Consider the following 21,016-nt stretch of genomic DNA (forward strand, 5'->3'; position numbering starts at 1 on the left):
GATAGATAGATAGATAGATAGATAGATAGATAGATAGATAGATAGATAGATAGATAGATAGATAGATAGATAGCATCTGTGTTGCACGTTGCTAGTTTAGTTCTACTTCCTGTTGCTCTCTAAAATAGTTATTGAATCAAGGTTTACTTCTCTATGTAAACGTAGATGTTTAAAAACCAGTTAAAATACACCAGAAAGCAGGAAATGGCATCTACTTTGTTCAAAATTTTCCCCCAGACCCCTCCACCAGTGTGTCCCCCCCACACTTTGCAAATTCTTCTGACACCAACTGTCAGCACTGGGGGCTAAGCACCCCTAAATGTCAGATTGTAGAATCGCCCCTGGTGGTAGCTCTGATTTATCCCCGACACATACACACATGGAGAGCAGTCAGATATTTGAAGATGTCACATTTTACGAGCTTTGGCCAAAACGACGATCTTAAAACTCCGTCATTAAAGGTGGCGAGCGATTTGCTTTCCTTCAAGAAATCCAAACCCTGCATGTTGGGCTGCGTTCAGGCTCAGGCCTCGGCTGCAGAAGAGATCTGTGATCTCAGCTGGATGCGTCTGGTTGAATAAATAATAAATAAATAAGTTTTAAACTTGGCAATTATTTCCACAAATGTGTTGAATTTTTACAAAGTTACACAGAAAATGAGATGACTTTTGTTTCAGTAATAATGTGAACCTTACTGAGGAGTCTTCTGGTGCAAAGTTGAATTTATTAATATTAAAAGAATATGTTGTTTTGTAGAGGAACGCCCATCTTCAAAGATGAAACGAGGATGAAATGGTGGATGGAATATGGACAGGACGCTGACTTATACCATGTTTCCTACAGGCTCTGGTGCAGAACCACCTCCTCCAGCAGGTACACCATTGTTCCTCCTCTCCTCTCGTGTCTAATTGGATGCCTTTGATTCTGTATGAACAGAGAGGGGGACCCAGTTGGTGCGGAGGCTCTAATGGACCTTCCAGTGGCTCTCACATCGATCACTCTTTCTGCAAAGCTGCAGGCAGGCTCAGCGTTGGCTCAACATAAAAGACAATCCAACACGAGAGGAAGGAGAAGTCGAAAAAATTAGTTGATTTATTTCCTCGTGAGTCACGACACCCGATGGGGTCTGACCGGCACGCTGATGCCACGCTAACTGTAATGTGACCAGATCAGAGACGTTTGTTGGGTCGTTAAACGAGAGGCGTCCTGCAGGGCGGTTTTATATTACAGAGGAAATATATGTTTATTCAAAACCGTCCAGAACCGTCTCCTACGGAAGCCTGGAAGGAGACGTGTTGTCTTTCATCAGTGATGGTTTGGCAGAACGGTTAGAAGTGCGGTGGAGGAGGCAGTTTGAGAAGGACTGGGTCTAAATCTCAGTGTAGCCTCTCTGAGGGGGAGAAGTGCCAAGTGCTTGTTCAATCTAACCGGTTCTGTTCTCCTCTTAGGACCCCCTCCTCTCCGCAGCCTCCTAACAACACTCCAGCAGGTTGCAGAGGGGAAACGGCAAAGGCAAAGTGTGCTGTTGACATTTTCTAAAATTGGCTGAAAGCATTTTTTTTGTCAGCAGGAGCTGGAGGAAGACTTCGGCTGTTCGCTGCCCTGAAAGGAGACAAAAAGAATTGAGATGACTGAACAACATCATTTGTTGTAATTTAGATCATGGCAGGTGTTGGGGTTAGAAACCAAAAAAGAAAATCTATTTTTTGTTTTCTCACAGGCTTTCAGAAGTCTTGTATCATCCATGTTGGCAAATTACTCCGTCTCATCCCCAAAAGTTTCAAATCTGTCTTAGAGCTGCAGGGAAGAGTGTGAGGTCTTTGGATTCTTGAGGGAACATCCCTCTAAACAACTTTAAATAAACTGAATTATTATTCTGGGAGGAAATGAACACACAAACAGTTGACATAAATTAGGAATTTTCATCTAATCCTGTTTGTTTTAGACTGATGAGGATACATTTCATGCAATTTTTCCATTTTCAGGCCTGGTCTTGTCCTTCAGGTTGGTGAAACAGAGAGAAACAGACAGAGCAGCCGGCAGATGCATAAAAAGCAGGTTTTATTTTTACATATTGGCAACCTGAACACTGGACCTTTCTCTCTTTCTCTACTTCTTGAAGATTTTAAAGGCCAATATTAGAAACGGAGCTTATTTGCGGAACATTTCAGAAAAAAAAAAAAAAGTAATTTATTCACATGTTTTATTTATTTCCCAGATAATGCAATAAATATTCTGCCATTTTCCTCTTTTTTTCTTCTCATTCCTTCGATCCTTTGTCTGTCTTTCATCGCTGCATTTCAAATGCTGCGGTTCGGTCTTTTATAAATCCATCAGGAGCAGCTTTATTACACGGGTCAAACCAGGAGGTGCAGCTGAAATCACAAACATGCAAATGAACGGATGTTTTATTCCATTTTGTTATTGTGCTTAAAGAACATCCAGGCAACTGCAGCACGACATCAATTACTCACAGGTCGGGCAGAAGATGGCAGACGGCAGCAGAGGATGCCTGAGGGGAACGGAGGATGGGCACGCAGGACGTTTTAAAAGCTAACGTGGGAAACTAAACTCAGAGGTTTTATAAAGGAATGCAGATCACCCGCTCGCCTCCTGTGGGAGTTCAGCTCCGCCAGCTTCCTGCAGTCACAAGATGGAGCCAACAAACCACATCTGTGGACCATCTATCTCCTTGATGGAGAGGAGTACAAAAGGCTGCAGAAGACCTCCAGTCGCCGCTGGAGCATTACCTGCCTAACGGTAGCGTGTTTCTCAATGCATTATCTAATGAAAGATTATATTGTGTCTCTTCATGATTTCAGCGTTGCTTCTGCTGCCTACCTGTTTTCTTTCTCTCTTTTAGAATATATTTAATAATTTTTAAGAGTGTTACAAAAAACATAAGAACACACATTCAAGCACTTGACAGACTGAACAAAGCACATCTGCATGTTGTAAACCTTCAAAAAACAAAACAAACAACAAAAACCTTCAAACTTATACGTATTCAAACTTGTATATCCTGGCACACAATGAGGTTCACAAGGTTACTAAAGGTTGCGGTTCAGAAAAGAGTCCCATGTCTGGTCAAACTCAGCTCCTCCTCCTTCTTCAGACAGTCTCAGTCTCTCCAGGTGCAACATGTTAAACATCTCTCCCATCCGCAAAGCAAATGTCGGAACAGAATCAAGTTTCCACATACGTACAATTCATTTTGGTGCTATCGCCCTCCCAAAGAGAAGAGCTCTTTTCTCACACTTGTTAGAGAAAGAACACTAACGTCTCCCAGAATTACTACAAGAGAGTTGGGTAACACGTTTTTGTCAAACGAATCTGAAAAAACATTGAAAAACAGATTTCCAGTGTGACTGAATTTTATTACAATACTAAAAGGAGTGTGCCAGATCACCTGTCGTACATTTACAACGATTACATAGATGAGAAACATCAGGATAGATTTGATGTAGCTTTTCTTGAGAAAAATAAAAAAGTCTGAATTGTTTTAAACTGTATGAGGTTATGTCTGGCATTTACAGAACATTTATGAATATTTCTTAAACATTCTTCCCATTTGTTAAGGTTCCAAAATTTGGTATGCTCCTTTTGATAAAATCTCTAATTTGTAAATATCTAAAAAAAAAGCTTGAGTTGGGAATTTTATAAGTGGCTTGAAGCTGTGCAAATGAAGCTAAATTTCCCTTTAAGTAAAAGGTCGTTTAAGCTACAGATAACTACCCGTTTTCTAGATTTCCATCGTACGACCTCAAGCTGACTTCTTCAACCGTCTCCTTGCCTTCCAACCACTTGCCCACCTCAACATGGAGCTCTCCTCGGACGTCTACCTTTCACTCACTGGAACCACTGGATCACCTGCTTCCTCGACCAACCACAAATCCTTCTGGTTCCAGTTCCTTCCCGTGCACATTTCATGATATTAGTACCTGTAAATGAACACTGTGAACTTTACGAAGTCTTGGAATCTGTTCTGTTCAGTCCATATTCTCTGGGTATTCCATTAACCGTTACAATGCCAAACTTTTAAACAAAGCTGTGATCTTACAGTATGTGTTGAGGGTAATTCTCAGCTACTACCACACCAAATACAGTTCAATATGTATAAAACTTACAGATATGCAGACCTTTGTGTGTTTAATGATGGTATATGAGAGCAAACACAACAACTTGGTTTCTTTGAGTTTGTGATGAGGCAGAACCGGACTCTTTAAAGCCACATAGTGACTATAAATCAACACCGAGGTCCATCTGGAAGTTCTGTAACTAAACTTTAACCCAGAAGTCTGAGCATGACAACCAGATGTGCCACTCTGTGGGTTTCTGTGTTCAAAAACAAGAGACTAGATAAAAAAGATGAGAAATGGAAGCAACAGATTGAAAACAGGGTCATATATGGAGACGAACGTGCACAGTGTCCAACACACACATTAAACGCCCACACAACCAGAGACACACAGTTCCAGGCACAAACTGTGTCATGGGGATCCTTTCTGACTCTGAAGTGGGTTTATTAGCCTCACCACAGATGGACTTTTTGTATTGGGTCCAGCAACAATCACTGTCAGTGCCACTCAGAGCTAAAAGCAGAATAAATCAGCTGCAGATTGCACGTCTACAAACTTGGCTAGTGATGCTAGTAGATTGGAGCCATTTGCTTTGTATCACAAAGCCGTTTTTTTTTTTACAGTTTTGTGGCTTGTTGATGCCAGAAAATTAAATGATAGTAAAATAAATTTAAAGTTTTAGTGGAAACGATTGTTGGTTCAGCAGGGATTAACACGGGCTCAGGTGAAGGATCGCTGACAGCAGAAGTGACAAACATCTCGTGACACCTGTCAGTGCGAGAAGAGAATTAGGAGCAAAGTTCACATTTTGCATCTGAAGATGATGAAACGTAAAGACTGGGGAAGCAGATCTGAGAGAAGGGTCAAAGTATCTACACAGTCTGGGCTGCAGATATCAGGACAGATGAGCCGATAGATTTATTTATTGTACTCTATTAATCCACAATGGGGGAAATTAATTCTCTACACTTTTCCCATGTGAGCACACGTGAAACAGTGGGCTGCCATCTAAGGCATCTGGGGAGCAGCTGGGTTAAAGGCCTTGCTTATGGGCCCAAGTGGCCTCTATATAGAAATAGTTTCTTAATCCCGGGGGGTGGGTTTGATTAACCCATGTATACATACATACATACATACATACACACACACATCTAAACATGCACATGCACACACACACACACACACACGTGTCCAGGGTGCCGCAGATTTACAAATTATTATTTACTGTGCGGAGGATGATGGGCACTGAAGGCTGGCCTGTGCTTTCTGATACAGCCAAAGAGCAACGCCCCCTCGTCTGACAGTTATTTGGGAAAACTGTTAGTAAAATATTTTGTAAAGCACAGGGCAGATTATCTTAACTCTCAGAATGTAAACAAACTGCAAAACCCACCGAGCCTCAGTTTTTGGGTTTGGGTCTGTGTAGCTGCAGATGGATCTAGTGTCTCAGGTCCACCAACCCAACACTGGACAAGTCTAAACTGGACCATGGAACCGTGTTCTGGTCTGATGTTTTCTTCATCATATGAAATGTTGAATATCTTACCTGGAGAGGCCATGGCACCAGGATGCATTATGGGAAGATGGGTTTGTTGGTGGCATTATGGTGCTTTGTGAAAGTTTTGCTTGGAAACCTTGGGTCCTGTCATTCATATGGACAGACTTTTGACTCATGAAACCTACATAAACATTGTTGCTGACCAAGAACCCCCAAATGCTCCAGATCTCAGTCAAATGTTTTGGACTGAAGGAATCTGCTGCTGACTGGTCGAGCCTCAGTACCACAGCATAATGAGGTCCATGCCTCCACAGACCAAAAAGATCTGATTCTTTTTAGGAAGTTCTTAAAGTTAAGTCTGATTGGTGTTCAATGTGGCACCAACATCCTTTTGAAAATGTTGGATCAATGTGTTTATAGAAAACACGAGTGGAACAGGAGGCCTCGTGTGTCTGAATGTGTTAGAAGTAGAAGGTTGTTAGTAGAAGCTCGTGAGGTCCAGAGGACCTGCAGCGGAGCCAAGGATGAAAGAACAGAAGAAACATTTTTTGCCCCAAACAAACCAGTTACATATGAGGAAGAAGTGCTTTTTTCACTACAGCTCTTTTCATGTCTCGCTCTTTCTCCTCTTTTCCTCTTCATCTCTCTCCAGAGAAGATGAAAGGAGGCCCTGGCACCGGCTGTGAACTTTCCTGGACATGAACGTACGATTGCTTTTGTGTACTTGAGAGTGTTTTGGTTCGTACTGCACCAACAACTCTTTCTGTCTAGCACTTTAAACTAAAAATAAAGAAAATAAAGATTTTTTTTTTTTTTTTACAGATTTTATTTTTGCAACGTTGGTAAGATTATCCATCAATAGATTTCTTTATACAGTTCCAGTTTTCTGGTACAACCCTGCAGATCTTTCTATGGGCTACGACCCTCCAAACATCTAAATGTATGTCTATTTACATTTAGAAAAATCAATCGCCCTCCTTTATATACGGTGTACGTTTAAAAATGTCAAACATATAATTTGTTTTAAGGAATGTTTTGAGGTTTTACGTACCAGTTACTTTCAATAGGATAATAAAAGTTGGATATTCTGTCATTGAACAGATGTTATTCAGCCTACAGACAGGAGAGTGGTGGTGCAGAGGTTAGAGAAGGCAAGCCTGTGATTGGAAGGTTACTGGTTTGATTCCCCAAACAGACGTCAAAATCAGAATTATAAGCTTTTTTATCATTGTACCTAGATACAGTGAGATTATGTGCAGTATGTACAATCATCTGAAAGATGGGCAGAGTCCATGTCCTCTTATCATTTGTCAGAAGGGGAAAAAATCCAGGAGGATAAGATAGTGGCATTACAAAAAAAAAAGATCTCTTCACACCTTGTCCCATCAGGACAAGACATTAAAAAAACCTCTGCAAACAAGCACATTTAGACACATTACATATGCATTTGACAGCAAGGCGGTGAGATTTGCCAATGAAGCACTTCCAGGTAAACCATAGTCCTGATAACATGTTGGTCAGTCGGCAGTTCTAATAAGCCTTCACAGACGTTGTCGGGGGTTGCAATAGACAAATCTTTTCTTTAGTTTATACATAGCCCAGGAGAAATTTGATAAGTTGGACTGTTTTCGAGGCCAACAGGAGGAGTCAGATAAGCCACAATTGTTGATTTTTTTCAGGCTGACTTTTTTTTTCTCTTATCAGCCTTGAGTCCTACTGGTAATTTCAAGATCCAAAAAGGCCAGATTAGTGGGCATTCCACTGGTCCATGCCTACGAGGCTCCGCCAAGGTCGTCTCCAACATGTTGGCGAGTCCCAGAAGCTGCAGGTGGCCTGAGATTCTCCCAAATTGCTTTCATCTTATGGTTTATCTCGTAAATCAGCTGATTTTGAGTACTCAAAGCACAAACCAAACCTTCACACAGACTTGGCAGTTTTGCCATGGCCGAAACTGCTGCTGCCGTCTTCCTTAATAGAGGATAACACAGGAATCCACTGATACCAGAAACCCTGCTGTCATGAATCCAATTACATAGACATCTTCAGCATCCTCCCGAGACAGAACACATCAGCTCCCAAACCAAAATGTGGGTGGTAAAGAGCACCCACACCTGCCTCCACCCTCATTTGCCCTATTTTGGGCCCTTGAGCAAGGCCCTTAACCCCCACCATCTGCTCCACCAGGTGTCCCTGATTGCATCTGGAAGGGCATTCGGCATAAAAACTGTGGCAATCCCTAATGAAGGGAGCAGCTGAACGAAGAAGGGGAAACAAATCATCTTATTCACACAAAAACATCTGAAATTTCTCTTTACATATTAGATTTCAGAAAATATATAAATAAAAACTTCAGTCAGTATTGAGTTTCTTCTCACATCAGGCAGTTTTCTCATCAGTAGGAGTAATATGTCAGTCTTTAGATAAACTGCAGTCACACTGTACATTTTTGAGGTCTTCAAACTAAAAAATAAATGTATCGTCTAAACTTCACCAAACACCATTAAAAAAAAAAAAAAAAACTAATAACTTGCACAACATAACATAAAATAAGACTAAGGGGAAACCTCACATATATGAATCAGACAGAGTGAAGAGACGCAGCTCAGGAGGGCTAATTAGTAACAAGTGTACTGATTACTGATGGCTAACAGGTGTGAGAATCAAAGCAAATGGGAGCTTAGGAGAAAAGTATGAAAAAACAATCTGCAAGGCTAATAACTCCAATGATTAAAAAATATAAAGGTGCTGATAAAGCTAAATTGTACAGAAATATCCTTTAACAAGGTATTCTAAAAACAGGACAACACAAATCATGACAAACATCAAAAACCCTCAAACCAAGACCATGAGGTTTCTGAAGTGATACCTGTAATTAAAGGGATGACTGCAGTGTTTTACAAAAGTTATCAGCTCCTGGTGTGTTTTACTTTACAAGCTGCAACATTTCAGTTAAAAGTAATGTGATGATAAAATACAGTTTATAAACTATTTGAAGAAATAAAGCATGAATAACAGTAAGCTTTGTACACATGAAATCTTAAGTTCTAATTTTATGATTTGATCAGTATAAAACCAGAGTCTTTACCAAAAACAAGCCAACAGTAAGTCCACGGAGCAGGAACAGGTCATGGACAGAGATTTTTAATATAAAATTTAATGTTGAACCTCAGAAAATGATTGAATCTGTCATTACAGAATTGAAAGAATACCATGGAGGAACGCACCTGCCAAAAACAGGCAGACCACCCAAATGAACGAGTCAGGCAGGGAGGGCAAGAGGCCAAAGATAACCCTGATGGAGCCACGGAGCTTCACGGCAGAGACCGGAGCAGCTTCGGTCCGTTGCACCTCAAACCATCGACTCCTCAAAGCTGCACTTCATGGAAGAGTGACCCAAAAATAAATAAAATAAAAACAAGAGGCCAAGCTCAAAGAATGTGTCAAAATACTGGTGGTGCTAATTTTATACTTTGTTGGCATTACGTCCCACAAGCTTGTTGTGTTCTGGTAAAAACTGAATTATTTTAGAAAATGTCTTATTTCAGATTCATGTTGTAGCTCTGAAAGAATCTGCTAAGTCAGTCGTAGCTTAAACCATCAACCAGGGATCTGTGTTAACTTTAATGATGCACTTTTTAATAATGATTAAAGTTAAATAGTGTTTAAATATTAAACTAACCAGTTTAAATGCCCTCCTAAATCCATCAAACTGACTGTACTTCTATACTCTATGTAGAACAGATCCAGAATGGAAACCCAAACATTCCTCTCTCCAGCTCCTCCTGGAGATCTCAAGCATTTGAAAATCTTCACTTCAGAGAGCTCTAGATCGGCTCCGGGGTCTGGACCCCGTGGGACAACCTCAGAAAACGTCCAAAGGGAGCCTTCCAGAACCCACCTCAGTGGACTCGTTTTGACGAGGAGGAGCAGCCGATCTACTCTCAGATGCCCTGTGGTCTGGAACAGTCAGGATACGGATCTATGAACTCTAGTCTACTTTTCGTATATTTTCTAGATTTCAGAGTTTGCTGCCATACAATCTAATTTTAGATAACTTGAGTAAAAATAACAAAAGACAAACACAGAACATTTAAACCCGTTTTTAATCATAAATGTATGCCAGTTGTTTAAAAGGACCCTAATTCTATTAGATCCAGTACAATGTAGGGTTAGTTTAGAATGGGATGAGGATCAGTGCCTCCAAATCCAAGGCCATGGTATTGAGCCGGAAAAGGGTAGAGTGCCTTCTCTGGGTCAGGGAGGAGGTCCTGCCCCATGTGGAGTTCAAGTATTTTGGGGTATTGTTCACAAATGAGGGAAAATGGATCGAGAGATTGATAGGCGGATAGGTGCGGCGTCTGCAGTGAAGCAGGTGCTGTACCAATCTGTCGTGGCGAAGAGATAGCTGAGTCAAAAGGCGAAGCTCTCAATTTACCCGTCGATTTACGTTCCTACCCTCATTTATGGTCATGAGCTTTGGGTTGTGACCGAAAGAACAAGATCATGTATACAATCGGCCGAAATGAGTTTTTTCCGCAGGGTGTCTGGGCTCTCCCTTAGAGATAATGTGAGAAGCTCGGTCATCTGGGAGGGACTCAGAGTAGAGCCGCTGCTTCTCCACTTCAAAAGGAGCCAGTTGAGGTGGCTCGGGCATCTGGTTAGGATGCCTCCTGGACCCCTCCCTGGTGAGGTGTTCCAGACACGTCCTACTAGGAGGAGACATAGGAAGACCCAGGACACACTGGAGGGACTTTATTTCTCGGCTGGCCTGGGAACACCTTGGGATTCCTGGAGAGTAGCTGGCCCAAGTGGCTGGGGAGAGGGAAGTCTGAGCCTCCCTACTTAGGCTGCTACCCCCTCGACCCAACACCAGCTAAGCGGAAGAAAATGAATGGATGGACAATGTAGGGGCCGGAAGCTATTTTAACTAAAGAAAAGGGCAATTTGTGCAACAATCTGAAGATGGTGGTTGAACCCAAAGTTCTGACAGACCACAGAGACTTGGAGAATGAAATAGGAATTAATTATTTTATGAAAACAAAACAAAAAGCTGATGGGGCAGCAAACGTACATGATCTCATGGAATGACACAGAGGAAGACAGAACCATAAGGCAATAAAAGACATAATATCCAGACAAGGATGAACACAGAGACGCGTATAAAGACACTAATGAACAATGACAAAGACCTGGGGAAGGACATCAGGTGGCTGGGGCAGGAGCTGATTACATGAGGGAGAACACTGAGGAGAGCTGGACAGAAGACACAAGAATACACAAATCTTTACAATTTACAGTGGAAAGTTGTTTTAATTAGTACTTTCATGTGCAATAAAATAAATCCAAAACTGAGAAGGTATTCAGATATTCATCGCAGTAAGTAGAGTTAAGGACACAAGGGATTTTATTCTGACAGCAACGAGTCTTTTCCTTGTTTGGAGACTTCTTTAGAGGGGAGGGGCTGTGCAAAGCGTGTGGAGCCCAGTATTTTTAGACCGAGATGGAAGAGACCGGGGGGAAGAGTTTGCAGCTGATGGTTTTAGAATTGGAGCAAACAATGCTGGCCAGCTGCTTCTTCTGCTGAGTTGTGGAAATGTCACATACAGAAATAGAAAAAGCTGAGCGTTTTGCTGTCGCTGCAGCAGGTCTGTTGAACCTGAGCCGTTTGCTGTGGAGCATCTGTGAAAAAAAACAGGTCCTGAAAACCCTAAAAGTTTAAAAGAAAATAACTTATTTTAAAAAAAAACCTCTACAAGTTAAGAGCGCAGCAGTTTACAGCATCGCCTGTAGCTAAAGCTCGTATATTAATTTCAGGTGACACGTGTAGGATGCACAAAGACCAGCACCGTTTGCAACGTGCACTTGGTGTGAAATGTTTATGGTCTCCTGAAGGCAGGAGATAAAAGTGGAGAAAAAAAAACAAAAGAAGAGGAGCAATTTGCTGCACCGCTGCCTTCACAAAAAGAAACAGGCACGTCAGTGAAGGTATAACTCAACTTCTCTTCCACTGATGAGAGTCAAACATTACTGTGTCACAATTCTTCTTCTTCTTTTGGATTTTCTCTCTTCAGGGGTCTCCACATCGAGTCATCCTCCTCCATCTCTGTCTTCTGCATCTTCTGTCCTCACTCCAACTACCTCCATGTCCTCTCTAACTGCATCCATGTATCTCCTCTTTGTCTTTTTCCTGGCAGCTGCATTTCTAACATCCTTCTACCAATATACCCACTGTCCCTCCTCTGGACATGTCCAAACCATCTTCATCTGTCCACTCTAACTTTATCTCCCAGTTGTTCAACCTGTGCTGTACCTCTGATGATCTCATTCTTAATCTTACCCATCCTTGTCACTCCTAAGGAGAACCTCAACATCTTCATGTCTGCTACTACCAGTTCTGTCCTATGTCTTTTTGTCCACGTCTGTCTCCAGACCATACAACACAGCCGGTCTCCCCACTGTCTTGCAAACTTTTCCTTTGACCTTTGCTGACACCTTTTTGTCACAATTCACTCCTGAAACTTTGTTCCATCCTGCCAGGACTCTCCTTTTCACCTCTATCACATTCCCCATTTTCCTGGACAGTTCCCAAGTACTTAAAGTCGAGCTGTCATTTCTAACCTGGGTCTGTGCCTGACCCAGCCTGGCCCGAACCAACCTGAACCGGTCCTAACTGGTTCAAACCCAAAACTCGGGCTGGGCTTGGTCAAGATAATGTTCTGGATGGGCGGGCAGGGTCGATGTCGGGCTTTTGATTGCGTCAGCGGACACGGCCGTGCACTGACTGGCTGGTTGAAAGAGTTAAAGAAAGTCCAGATGGATCACTGCCATGACTCACCTGAAACTTAACTGGACTCAGCTCCTGCGTCAATTTAGATGATGAGCCGCACACATCAGCCGACCGTTAATAACTAGAATAACTACAATATTATAATAACTACAATCTTCTGGCTCTTGTTAATAAAAAAGAAATCTTATATCTTCCTTTCTTTGAAATACGTTTTTAAACCATGTTAAAATGAATTACTTTAAAAAGCAGTAAACGCTTAATAAAAAATAAAGTCAGTTTTTTTTTTTCAGGTTTGGGCCTGTAGTCACATTTAATCGGTCGGTTTCACGTCGGGCTCGGAAAAAAAAATGATCCAGCTTCGGGCCAGGCCGTGTCTGATGTTTTTTAGACCTGAATGCAACTTGAAGTCCTGCACCTTTGTGACCTCTGCTCCTTGTAGCCTCACTGTTCCACCTCCTCCCTCTCATTCACACACATGGACTCTGTCTTACTACGGCTGACGCTCATTCCTCTTCTTTCAAGTGCGTACCTCCACCTCTCCAAGTTCTCTTCCACCTGTTCCCTGTTCTCACCACAGTGTCATCTGCAAACATCATAGTCCTCATAGTCACAGTAATAACTGTGTCTACAGTTAAAGTGTAAAACAACAACTTCTTCATGTCCCTGTTAAAAAACAAACATTTCAACAGAGAGGGCTCCATGATTTGTAGTGAATCATGGTCCCGGCGGTTTTAGATGGGCTGTAATCACGTTGCTACAGTTGTGTGTATTTTTAGGCTGTTGTTTAGTTTTGTTGTGGTTTTACGCTGATTATTTCCTCCACTGTGATTTGATTGGCTTTGCTCTGCTTAATGTGAACTCTGCACTCTCAGCTGTAATAAGATTTTATTTGTTTTTTATTGAATGAGTTACACACAACAGCAGTTGCAGGATTTTTAATTACAGCTCAGAGCCTCTACATGTTTTTATTCTGATTCTGCTGTAAATTAAGTTTTCTCCGGGAGCTCCAGCCCCACTGGACCATTTATCCTCCACACCAAAAACTGCAGAGCCTCTGAAATTCTTTTGATTCACGTGGGATTGTGCCAGTCAAAATTGTTTAGCTGATCATTTTCCAGGGATTAGAGGAATTTTTCCTGTTTAATGTAAGGGCCTCTGTGAATTTTAACCTCCTTTTAATCAGTGGGGAAAAGGAACAATCACTTACATCACTGGGATGGAGGGCCGTTCCACCAAGCCACAGTGTGTTGCTTATTTATCCAGCATCCAAGGCTCTGCTGGTTTATTTTATCTGAGCAAAACTGCAGGATCTGCCCAGATTTCTGTGGACTGGCGTGCCTTGCCTGGCCTCTTGGTTCTGTAGCAGATGTGGAGACCTGGATCGGAGGTGGTGTGCACAAACCGATGAAAGATTCTGCCTACTGTGGCTCTAATACTGGAAGTGTTGTAGACCTGAACTAATTGGATTTTTCAAATGCCCGCTGACAGATAAATGATCCAAAAGCAATAAAGTTTGGTGAATTTAATACCTTTGATAAAATAAAACCTTCAGTGGTTTAATTAACAGTTTTCATGTCTTTCCCTTGTTTCATTGAGTTCATTAGCTTGAAAAATGATTGGCTAAAATGAGAAAATGTGGAGCATTTAAAGTTTTATACAGACATTCATCAGCACAAAGTGCCAGTTCTGTAGTCCTATTTGTTAATGAACCAACAGGACAGACAGAGAGCCAGACCTTCTAAGACCTACAGCTAAATTAACTGTGACTTTTTTACATACTGTGCAATAATTGGTATTAAAAAGTATAAAAAGACAAACATTCCTTGAAAGAGAACATATCACCCACTGCCGTGCCCAGGTTTTAAACAATAACGATCTGTTGGTGCTCATAGTGTGTGTTGTGGGTAGGGCTATAACAGACTACTCGAGTAATCAATACATCAATTCCTAGGACATCTCTCGAGTTATTAAATTTCACGTTGAGTATTCGTAGCGACGTCATTACTTCGTCGTTACATCATTGCATCACTTGTCACATGATCCGCACCGGGCGCGAGCTACACAATGGATTCCTCCAAGCAGACGGATGGAGCGGAGCAGACCCAGTCTTGGCAAACAGGTAGAAATGCATCAATAGTCTGGAAATATTTCACTAAAGGTGAATATTCCGGTTCAACTACCGTAAGGAAACAGAAAATGAATCAACTTCGTGACTGTTTGGAGCTCGTTGCGAACCGGTGTTATACCATATTCTGTGACCACTGTATATTGTGACCATAGGGGGCGGTGTTGCATGCACTGTTGCAGGTCAAAGAATATGGTGCAACACGGGGTCCAGTCGACCGAACTAGAACCAGCGTCCTCTGACCTTGTTTCACAAACTAAAAACTAAAAATATTAATCTCTAAACCTATATATATATATATATAAAAAAAAAAAAACTATAAACATATTAATCTCTAAACTAAACCTAACGCGCACCACTGCGGGCGGTGGTGCAGGGTGGTCGACCGCTCTTACTGTTTTTAAGTTTCGTTTTGTATATGCTGCACGTTTCTTTCACTTTTGCAGCTTAATAATAAAAACTAATAGTTTAGTTTTTCCTGTGACTTATTTGCAGTTTGATAAATGGTAGGAGCAGAATATACACTCCCAATGTTTTGTTGGTCCTCTTTTTTTTGTAAATAAATGACCTTTTTATGCGTTTTTATTTATTTATTTATTTTTGCATCTTGAGATCCTATGACATCATCAACTGCTCGAGTTCTACACAAGTTTTATTATGTTAATGTCGACTTTAAAAATGATGTAATCGTTCAAGCCCTAGTTGTGGGTGACTCTCAGCTGCTGCCACACCAAGTTTAACTCAACATCTGTGAAAGTGACTGAATTAAATCCACTCGTGTGTTTGCTCAAGACAGTTAACGCTCAACATCTGCAAATGAACAATCAATGACTTTCTGAGAGTTCCACTGAACTTCGTCCAAACAAGTTGTTTGTTTGTTTATTTGTTTGCTAACAGACGGACAAGTGGACATATGCGCTAACCTAGACAAGCAATTACATTATCACCCGGCTTCCATTGTGCTTGGAGGTAAAAATGCACATTAACTTAAAACACTTTATACTTAATCAGTTCATATATAAAGGCAACAAGAAATTAAAAACTTCATAGTCTCAAAAAAAAAAAAAAAAGAAATTGAGCAAAGACTGTTTACGTTTATCTTCACTCAAAATAAACTCCGAGTTGATCGAACATCTGCAGAACAACGTGACCACGATCATACAGACCAGAACAGCACTCACTGCAAAAACAGCACTACTTGAAATGACAAATATTCCTAAATAAATAAATATTCTTGTTTTGAGAAAGAAAAAAATATATGTGAATTGGGTCAGTAAAAGTTGCTTATCTAGAATTCTTAAAATAAGAAAATGAATCTAACTGCCGTGTGCCTTTAATATAAAAAGCAAAGATTGCTTTCCTTAAAACATATTTTCTTAGAATGAGTGTTAATTCCCTTTGATTAAGCAGATTTTAACATTTTGTATGTTTCATTTAAGACATTTTGAGTTATAACAAAGAAAGAGATGCTGATACGTAGAAAGTCTTTACCTGTGCATCATTGAAAAAGCTGATTTCAACAAATAGTTGCTTCATTTAAGATTTTACACCTTAAGTTTTCACATAAACAAAAAAAGCTTACTACAGGACTAATTTTCTTAAAACTGAATTGTTTCTTTCTTGATCGAACTAAGAATTATATCTTAACTCTGATAATTAGCAAAAATGGCTGAGAATAACATATGTTGAAATATTTCACTAAAAATAAGGTATTTATCTTAAATCAAGGCACCAGTAGCTGTTTTTACATTTTTAACTGTATTTCATATTTATCATGTGCTTTGAGTCTTGCAGCTTTTGTTCATGTAAGAGAGTTTGTTGTGCAAACATTATAACAGCCATTATTTCAAACTTTGGTGTCATTAAATGCATTTCTTAAATTGATAAGTTGTTTAAATGGCCGTATACTTTAAATAAGAAAAATAATCTTATTCTGGAAATTCATGCAAACCATAGTCATACCCTGTAACTGCTAAATAAAGCTCAAGATGAGCTGAAATGTCTTCAGAAAAAGTTAGACACATGAGAGTTAGAATGAGCTTAAAGAAAAACTTACTTGTTAATAATATATATATAGTTTTAATTTTTAGACAAAAATAAGAATTTAAACTTTCTTAAAAATCGTTTTTTACAGTGTATGAACTAATGGAAATGTATGTTTACCTACATGTCATGTTCTTAAACTCAACTTTGAATAATGTTTTACATTAAAGACAAAGAGACAAGACAGAAAAACAGCAAAGCTCGATGAAATGTGAGAAATAAACACCTGACTGATGTTAAGTTGTGGTTTAATGTGATTAAGAAGGCTTGGACCAGACGTTTGGGACCAAACACAAAGCCCTCAGATGTTTCCTGTGTGAAGTTGTTACAAAATCAACAAGAAATCTGTTTAGTTTTATTATATCTCAAGACGTTAGGAGTTGAACGACTACATATTTTTAAAAGTTGACATTAATACGATAATAGTCGAGTCGACGTCGAATAGTTGATGATGTCATAGGAACTCAAAGAGCAAAAAAACAATTTATTATTTACAAAAAAGGACCAACAAAACATTGGGAGTGTATATTTATGCTCCGACCGTTTATCACACTGTAAATAATTCACAGGAAGACCAAAACTATTATTGAGCTGCAAAAGTTAGTTTTATTTTATTTAATCCACTAAATGAAATAATCCACCACAGCAGAGGTGGATTCTCCGGTGGAGTGCGTCCCTGTTTTTTATTTTATTTATTTATTATTTTATTTAATGGCTTAAATACAATTAAACTAAAAACATCATCTTTAGTGAAATTCTTCCACACTGTTGATGAATTTCTTCCTGTTTGGTAAAACTTGACCTGCTGCTCGTCTTCCATCTGCTTGCAAGGATCCGTTTTGTCGCAGCGGCCCGGCGCTGATCAAGTGACACGACCACCGACTCCGACTAGCCGACGTGAAATTTTAAAACCCGCGAGATGTCCTAGAATAGACTAGTCGACTAGTCTATTCAACACAGACCCGCCAGGTACAGATGAATGGGATACCAAGTAAAAGTGTGGAAGGAAGACACAAAGAGAAAAACATAATTTCCGTGCAGACTAAAGAGCTTGTGAATATTTCAAACTCTTTACTGAGTTTCCACTTTCTCACACAGGGAGACTGCAGGGAATTCAAACGTCTCTGTGTTCTATGACCCTTTCACCGTTGACTGAACGTTGTCATGTGGCTGTTGGATGACGCCCACCGATCGCTGTTTTCACGTCCGCGTGTGATTTGTTGGTTGATTACAGGAGCGGCGAGGGCTGAAGGTGCCGACATCCTGATTGGTGTTGAAGCCTCGGAGTCCAGTCATAAAAACACAAAGAGGTGATGAAGAGTGCAGTTAATCCCTAATTTAACATCTCTTTTATCACCCTTCAATCCATGCTCTTCAGTGAGTGAACATATTTACAGAACAAAATGATAATGTCACATAAATCTTCATTTCATTGCATTTTTTCAGCCATGAGTCAAACCAGCATCACCTCTTTGTCTCTGCTTGTTCACATCAGGCCCCAATTAATTTCTCAGCCCTCCTTATGCTACATATGGGTCCGTTAAGTCTTTGATCTGTATTAGCGGAGTGTTAAATCTGTTTGATCTCTTCGATTAGCCCCGAACGTGGCGTCTAGACACCGAGCTGCCCTTTGCTGCGTCGGTTCTGCCCCGGCTCGAAAACCCCTGAGAGATGAGCCGGGTTCTTCAGGACACAAAGGAACGCCGGAGCGCAGGGCGGGGTTTCAAGGCAATATTCTGTTTGAAATAATAGTTTGGGATTTACTAAAGTGTATTTGTAAAAAAAAAAAAAGAATAATTAATGTTAAATAATTCCATGATAAAAGATCAGATGTTTCTGACAGCAGCTCTCTCCTTTGTTTGTGCAACTCTTTCTTGCTTGTTCTTTTTATTCTCTATTTTAATCAAACTGACACCGTGTCGCTGAGCGCTGGTGAATAACTTAAAACCTGGAGGGGGTGGGGGGGGGGTATGTTGGAAAATGGGAAGGAAAATCTAAAACGTTACTACCGATGTCGTCCACACTGCAGGAAATCTTATAGCCTCATAAATGCAGATCTAACATATGAATCCATCAAAGTTAAGTCAGGTCCTCTGGACGGTTTCTTTTTGTTGAAACGTTTCGTCTTTCATCCAAATGACTTCATCAGTCCGAGGAGCCACAACAAACTCAGTCTTATAAATAACATCTTCACATAGTGATGGATGGACCCACTTTGGATGAAAGAAGAAACTTTCAACAGAAAGAAACCGTCCAGAGGACCTGACTTAACTTTGATGGATTTTTCTACCTGGATTATTGAGCGTGAACTTTGAAAACACATGCATGTTCGGCACGTGTGCACATTTAAAACATCCATCCATCCATTATCTTCAGAGTTTTCCAAAGTCGGGTCACGGGGCAGTAGCTGCATCAGGGAGGTCCAGACCTCTTGTCCACAGCCTCTTCCAGCTCTTCTGGGAGGACTCCAAGGGTCAGGTCCCAGGTCAACTGAGAGACTTGGTCTCTCTGGCATGTCCTGGGTCTTTCGAGCGGCTTCGGATGTTATCAGTCTATTAAATGGCCGTTATTAGTTGTTATCATCCCCATATGTAGCGGTCAAACTGTCCCACCTACCTCCTAGTAGGCTTAAAGGTACGTTATTATTGCTGATAATAGGCATTGTCGCACAGGGGTAAACCAGGAAGTGTCTTTTTTGTTTTTTCCAGCTTATCTAACCCTTTTCCTAAACCTAACCTTACACCTGACCCTGAGGACCAAGCCTAAACTTAACCCTCTTACCCTTGTGCCTAAACCTAACCAAGACCCTTTACTCTAAACCTAACCATGTGAAGCTATTATCATCTCTAACAACGTACCTTTAAACCCACTAGGAGGTACAGGAGGGGCAGTCTGACCACTACATATGGAGATGATAACAACTAATAATGGCCATTTAATGGCTGATAACATCCGGAGCAGGTGGTCTTTCCCGGGGTCTCCTCCCAGTCGGAGATGCCCGAACCACCTCGGCTAGCTCCTCCCAATGTGGAGGAGCAGCGGTTCTACTCTGAGTCTCTCCTGATAACTGAACTTCTCACCCTGTCTCTAAGGGAGAGTCCAGCTACCCTGCAGAGGAAGCGCATTTCAACCTCCTGTATCCATGATCTCATTCTTTCAGAGCTCATGATCAAAGGCGAGGGCAGGAACGTAGACCAACCGGTAAACAGAGAGCTTTGCCTTACGGCTCAGCTACCTGTTCACCACAATGGACCGGCACAGAGTCCACAATACTGCAGACACTGCACCAATCCATCTGTCAATCTCACACTCCATTCTTCCCTCTTTGAACAAAACCCTGAGATACTTGAACGCCTCCACTTGAGGCAGAACCTCACCCTTGACCCATAGAGAACAATCCACCCTTTTCTGACTGATGTTTAAAACAACGTTGCATTTGTTGTGTACACGAGTACTGACGCATCAACTTTGGTAAGATACTTGAAGCATTGCACCTCTACTGAGCACCATGTTGCTTCCAGGTCCAAAATATAAGAGGAAAACCAGGAGTTTGGCCGCCAACATACATAAAATGGAGGCCCTCGCTGATCAGACGCCTCTGAAGCAAAGCGAGTCCCGTTTCTCCTGTCAGGTTTTTCATTTCTGTACCTCCATGCTGCCAGCGGCTGATCCAAGTGACCGTCCAACATGTGAAAGAGGTTAGTGTGTCACAGCTGGAGAAGCTTGGTTGGATTTGATGAAAAACAACAAGTCCTTCAGTCTAAGCTGAGCGTAATGCGGGCAGAGCTAAAACAAAGTGTCAAACGGTGGAGAAGAGCCGACTGAATACTTTATAACCCACAGAATGAGTAGCAGCAGGTTCCCACCGCCGTGGTAACAACTGTGAAAAACCTAATTCCTCCGGCTATTCCCACTCAGATTGAGGAGGATTAAAGGTGGAGAGGCTCTCCGGGTTTCCCGCTGGTCTCGTTCGGGTGTCTCACTGAACCCGACATACAGCGGATTCAAAGGGTGGCCTTTCCTACTGCTGACTTATGTCCACGATGCCATTTCAGTGACGTCTGCACAGAAATCTTCTTTAAACCGCCCTGCCGTCCAACTCTCCATCCACCCTTGTTGTTGTCCCCTCTCCTCCGTCTCTTTTATTAAATCTAATCAGGATGACACGTCTCACCTATTTCATCCCTCCTTTTGTGCTCCGTTTTCAGTGTTTACGTTTGTGTGGTGCCTCCTCCCCGCTGAGGCATTGATGTGGCATTATGCTGCCTGGGACTGCGAGGTGGACAGAGGAGGAGGAGGTTAAAAGGATGAGTTTGACGGAGGCGAGGGCCCGCAGGAGCACAGTTGGTGCCATGCATCTAATAGGAGCGGGCTGGGTAAGAGTAAGCAGAGATTAGAGCTGCGCAGTGTGCGTTCAGACTGTTTGTGTTGGATTTGGCAGCCTGCAGCATCCCTACTGGTCATTCCCAGAGCTGAAAGCTGCA

Source organism: Nematolebias whitei, chromosome 13 (genome assembly GCF_014905685.2).
Source record: "Nematolebias whitei isolate Nwh7 chromosome 13, NemWhi1, whole genome shotgun sequence".
NCBI lineage: Eukaryota > Metazoa > Chordata > Actinopteri > Cyprinodontiformes > Rivulidae > Nematolebias > Nematolebias whitei.